Source organism: Lipotes vexillifer, unplaced genomic scaffold (genome assembly GCF_000442215.2).
Source record: "Lipotes vexillifer unplaced genomic scaffold, Lipotes_vexillifer_v1.1 scaffold542, whole genome shotgun sequence".
Lineage (NCBI taxonomy): Eukaryota > Metazoa > Chordata > Mammalia > Artiodactyla > Lipotidae > Lipotes > Lipotes vexillifer.
In genome coordinates this window covers 1,423,280-1,429,243 of record NW_006773166.1, presented here as the reverse complement: position 1 = coordinate 1,429,243, position 5,964 = coordinate 1,423,280, and the positions used below count along the sequence as shown (strand labels likewise).

At 38.8% G+C, this 5,964-nt stretch overlaps 1 pseudogene; it reads right to left on the bottom strand.

Annotated features, from left to right (window-relative positions):
- Positions 1-700: 700 nt before the first annotated feature.
- LOC103090705 (cyclin-dependent kinase 1-like) lies at positions 701-5,198 on the bottom strand (annotated as a pseudogene).
- Positions 5,199-5,964: the final 766 nt, after the last annotated feature.

Genomic DNA, 5,964 nt, shown 5'->3' with positions numbered 1-5,964 from the left:
CAGTATTTAAAAAAATTAATGGTATCTATTTTATTTCAATTTCTAACTCTTTGTTTCTACCATTTAGAAATTCTTCTTTTTATTTTTTAAATATACATAGACCTTGTACCTTTGTCCTTCGTAAAAATCAGCTCTTTTGCAGATATTTTAGGATTTTCTACATAAGCAATCATGTTATCTGTGACAAAGACAGTTTTGCTTCTTTTCAAATCTGGATGCTTTTTATTTATTCTACTGCCTTATTAACCTAGTAGGAGTTTTAGCATAATGTTAAAAAAAATGGTGAGAGCAGATATTCTTGCCTTGTTCTTGACCTTAAGGGGAAAGCCATTCAGTCAGTGTGATGTTAGTTGTAGGTTTTTCCAAGATGCCCTTTATCAGGCTGAGGAGGTTTTCTTCTGTTCTTAATTTACTAAAAGGTTTAAATTTTTTTTCTCAATTTTTTTGTCATCAATACTAGATTTATAGTTTTATTATAGTAAAAAATAGTTGTTACAATGAGATCTACACACATATACAGAATCACATTTAAATTCATATAGAACAGTATTTACATTTTAAGTTATACCTGAAATTAGAAGATGAAGTATGGCTTAAACTTTACAACAAAGAAAAGAAAAATACATGGGATAAAAATAGAGTTAACAGTAAAAATAAAACAATCTGTTCTTGATACATGTGGAAACTTTTTGTCAGAATGCTACATCTTCTTAATATGATTGTCTAAACCATTAAAATATGGGTAGCTTAGTTTTATTTTGTCAGCAATTTCTTTGACAGGATTATAAACTAATGTTTTTGAATGCAAATCCAAGCCATTTTCAACCAAGCTTTTGACATGGGATGCTAGGCTTCCTGGTTTTCACTTGGGAAATGTATTCTTATAGTCCTGTAAAGGTGCCACTTCTGGCCATGCTTCATTACTGGGGGGGCCCAAAGTTCTGAATATTTTAAAGAGTTGATCAACTTCTGAATTCCCATAGAAAAGTGGCTTCTTTGTTGTTAATTCTGCAAATATGGTGTCTATATGCCAAGTGTCAACTGGAGTCGATTAGTGAGCTGACCCCAGCAGTACTTCTGGAGATCTCTACCAGAGTGTTACTAACTCATGTATGTATACTCTAATAGGTATTCCAGAAGCTCTGGCAAAGCCAAAGTCAACTAGTTTAATTGTTCCTTTGTTATCAACAGATTTTGAGGTTTTAAATCTCTGTGAAGAGATCTTCTAGGCTGACAAAACACAACCCCTTGTAGGGTTTAGTACAAATAACTCTTAACAAGTGAAGAATCCATGAACAGACCTGGAGGGATAGAATCCAAGTACTTTTGAGATCCAAGGAATTCAGAGATGAGATATAACCTGGATTCCTGCATAACCAAATTTGAAGATTGACTATGTTTGGATGACAGGGTTCTAAAAGAGAAATTTCCTGAGTTGAGGCACTAGGAACACTTCCTCTTTACTTTTCAGTCTGATTTTTTCATGGCTACCCCTTGACCTGTAGTTTTGTGTCTACCCTTACACATAATTCCATAGATACTTCTCCAACTTTCTCTATTTTGGAATAACCATCCACAGTTACTAAATAGGAATGGTAGATCCTGGATTATCATTCTGTGATGGTAGAGGATGTGGTTGGAGGTGTCAGAGGGGTGGTGGAGGCGGTGACGCAGCTACCATATCTGTGTCGCTCTTCCTCAACTTCCAAGAGCCCTGAGAGCTTTTATTATGAATAATTTTCTAATAATCTTTCTGAGTCTATTGAGATAATTGTTTTCTTCTTTTTTGTTCTGTTAGTATGTTGAATTACATTGATTGATATTTGAATGTTAAACCAGCCTTGCGTTCCTGAGATAAAACCTACTGGATCATCATGTATGAATTGTTTTTGAAAATATTTGATGAATACCTTTCTATTATTTGAGGCACATTTGCATTTCATCTGAGAGAAGCCAGGAGACTCTGCTCCCATTAGCTGCTTTTGGGACCACAGTGCTTCTTGGTGCTTGAAACTTGGATAAGTGGGTTTTTGTACCCCTTTGAGATCCTTGGGGGAAGTGTCCAGACTGAGACATGTGGGAATCTTGGTAGACTGTTGATAATTTCTTGCCCCACCCCCCCGAATCAATATATTTGTTCAATCAAAATGTTTGTTCAGGGCTTCCCTGGTGGCGCAGTGGTTGAGGGTCCACCTGCCGATGCAGGGGACACAGGTTCGTGCCCTGGTCCGGGAAGATACCACATGCTGCGGAGCGGCTGGGCCCATGAGCCACGGCCACTGAGCCTGCATGTCTGGAGCCTGTGCTCCGCAAGGGGAGAGGCCACAGCAGTGAGAGGCCTGCGTACCGCAAAAAAAAAAAAAAAAAAAAAAAAGTTTGTTTAGCTTTAATTTGGAGGAGGAGTTGAAAACTGGGAAAGTGAAAAAAGAATGGAGAAGGAGGACTGCTGGTAGAAACCTCAAAATAGGGAGAATATTAAGATATTAGCTACCTTAAATGACAAATATTCACTATGGAAATCATGACCCTTAGAGGTCTTAGCTACAACTTCAGGATCATTTTGCAGTATTCCTTTAACCACACATTCTACTTTCCTGAGAAGAGTTTCGAACTTGCATTTTTCCTCTATCTATCTCCTTAATTTCCAGTGACACACCGGCATCCAGTGATGTTTGAACGTATCTTTCCTTGTGTAGTGGTGCTCCATGCACCTGCCCGGCAGACCCACTCCTTAATTTGACTCTGGCCTATTTCCTCTTAATGCTTTGATCAGTATTTGTCAAGAGCTCAGTGTCCCCTTATTCGAGACTCCAGGGAGATGGGTATGAAATATTATAATAATTTATTTTCACTCAAGGGCATTAAGACCAGGAGAAACCTCTCTTGGCCTGCCTCAGGGGCTGGGGTTAGTGTCATTGTGTTATGAGTAGGGAGACTGAAACATGGGATTATGAAAAGGAAACTTTCAGTGGATGAAATGATAGGAAAGAGTCTGGGTGGCTCCATCGAGTCCCAAATAGCTGCCAACTTCTCAAGGTTAACACACTGAGAAGGACTAGACCCTCTTGGCTTTCTCCTGTATTCAGGCTGCTATGGATCTATGAGTCTGTGAAAATAGCTGCTGAGCAGAGTAGAGCAATGCAGTCTCTCTTTCTCTATTCTCTGTCTCATTTTTCTTTCTCTCCTCGATCCCCCTCTAACCTAGACTGGGACAATCAGATGACAAAAGAGATCTACTTTAAAACAAGTGCATTCAGGTATTTATAGCAAGGAAATGGACTGAATGAGCCAGCTGTTAAAAATAGATGGTATGACTTAATCCATTCAGGAAGATTGTGGCCCAATGCATTTAGGGATAAAATAAATCATTTCAGATCTAATATTTAGAAAACTTATCCCAGTTTGGAATGGTTGGCCTCTTGTGAGAAATGCTATAGATTTTTCTAAACTGGTAGCAGTGGTCGGGATGGGCTTTGCAGGGGAAAGGCTTGACATCAGCCTAGACATCAGAAGATCTTCTCAAGTCTGTTTTAGTTTTCCTCCAGAAAAATTGGTCTAAGTCCTCTAAGCTCTGTACAAAACAAATGTCAGTAAACCTTGCTGAGTCCATAAGGTGGGTTTGGGGCTCTGACTTACGTTTGGGGGATACTAACTCTGTTAATTGTATGGTAGATACTCATTCAATTTTCCCACATGGGTAAGTTCTTTTAATAAATAAACACATGCATAGCATTTATTGAACACTTACTGAGTGACATGCACCATGCTAGGCCCTTCTCATTCTATTTTATTTAGACCTCACCCTAACCTTGGCATATGCTCTCCTTTATGCTGATGCACAAACTGAGGCTCAGCTAGGATTTTCCAAAGCCATGTTGGTTGAGAATAGCAGATTGAGATCTGAACTCATATCCAGCATGGGGGATAGATATGGAGTCTTGCAGTACTTTTGCAATCCTCTTGGCCTTTTATTCTGGGCTGTGCGCTTACAGGCCCTCAATCAGTGTTTATAATGAAGGCTTTCTTGATTCTCATTATCTCTTCCTCCTTTGAGTTCAATATCCTACTTGTACTGTTCAACTTCGCATCTACTTTATGTTTTCTTATATCATCCATTGTATCAGTTAGGAATGTGTTAATTTGCAAGGAAAAATACCTCAACCGATGTGGTGTTTTAAAGAAAAATGGTTGCAAGTTCTTTTTACGCCTCCAATTGAGAGCTGGCATCTGTGTCTCCTCTCCTTGAATCTGGTGACTGCTTCGACCAACTGAGTACTGTAGAAATGACACTGATTCCTGCATGAGCCTGGATCATAAAAATCCATGCAGCTTCCTTCTAGGTCTGTTGGAATGCTTGCTCTCAGAACCCAGCCATTGTGCTGTGAAAAGCCTAAGCCATATGGAGAGGCCACATGTGTTGGCACTTGGTCAACAGTCCCATCTGAGCCCAGTCTTGTATCATTCCAGCCTGGGTACCAGACACATGGGTGAAAAAGTTTTCATGGAAATGGATTCTCCAGGGCCAGCTATTCTAGTTCCTGGGTGTTTGAGTCACTCACCCGGTTGAGTCTTCTCAACAGAGGCTCCGGATATCATGCAGTAGAGACAAACCATTCCAGATGGACCCTGTCTGAATTCCTGACCTGCAGAATCTGTGAGCTTAATAAAATGACTTATTTTAATGTCACTTTTAGAGTAGCTTGTTACACAGTACAAGTAACTGGGATATCCAGCTAGCACTGGTTTACAGCAATTGAAATATGTGTATACATGTATTTAATGTAGTAGAAGGTCTAGAGGTAAGCCCTTGTTGGCATTAGTTCACTGCTCAGCTGTGCCGTCAGGGACCCAGGATCTTTCCATGTGTCCATATTGCCATCCTTAGTATGTTGCCTTTGTTCTCATGCTTGTTGCCTCATAGTTTTGGCATAAATGCTGTAGCTCCAGGCATTGCATCCGCATTCAAGTTAGGAAGAAGAAAGGACAGGCAGAGCTAGTCCTATATGGTTTTATTAGGAAAGCAAAAGCTTTCCCAGAAGCCCTCAGGTCTTTACTTATGTTTCACCAGCTAGAATTTTGTCACGTGTTCACCCCTCAGGGGAAGGGAGGCTGAAAAAATGAGTATTTACCTGGCATATTGCTGTCCTAAACACAGTCTGGATCTGCTTAGCAAGGATACCGGAGTGCGTGAGCACCATGTGGGCAAGACCAGTGTCTGCCACATACCTCAGTTGCTTTGCATCATTTTTTTCTGGTTGGTTCAACTAGGTGGTGAGGTTTTGAAAACAGAGACAGCGATGGTTACTCCTCTGGAATGCTTCTTAGCATGCCATATAGCGCTGAGAATGTCATTTCTGTTTAATATATTCACCTACTGAAGAAAGACGAGAACAATAAGGGGGAGATTTTCTAGAGCAGAGGTATTCACGTTTTCCTTGCATATCCCCTGAAAAAAATTTGAGAGGCAGTGTACCCCCTTGTACATTTTTAACTTGGTATCTACAGTTACTATAACTTTACATAAAAATTACAAAGAATGTAATTTTGGGCAAATAATAAATACTGAAATTTAAAAATTTTTAAATAAACCTTTACATTGCCCTTTTTAAAGTTTCCAATCTAAATACCATAATGATTTGATACTACTGTCTTCTGTTTAAACATATACAAAAGAACTTTTCTTTAGTAGTCAGAAAATTTTACATCATTCCTTTTTCTCCTTGAACTCACATTTTCATTCCACTTTCCCCGCAGAATTTTATCCTAATGTAATATATTTTTATGCTTGAAAGTTTTTTTATTGATTTCTGTATCATGCTTCTCTGCAACAAAAACATACATATAGATTGAAACAGCATTTTAAAACATTTCATGTGCCTAAAAGGCTTTAAGTATTAAAACATTTCTTCTCGATTGAATTATCATTAAAATTATTATACTATGTAATTGAGAAAAGCAACATAG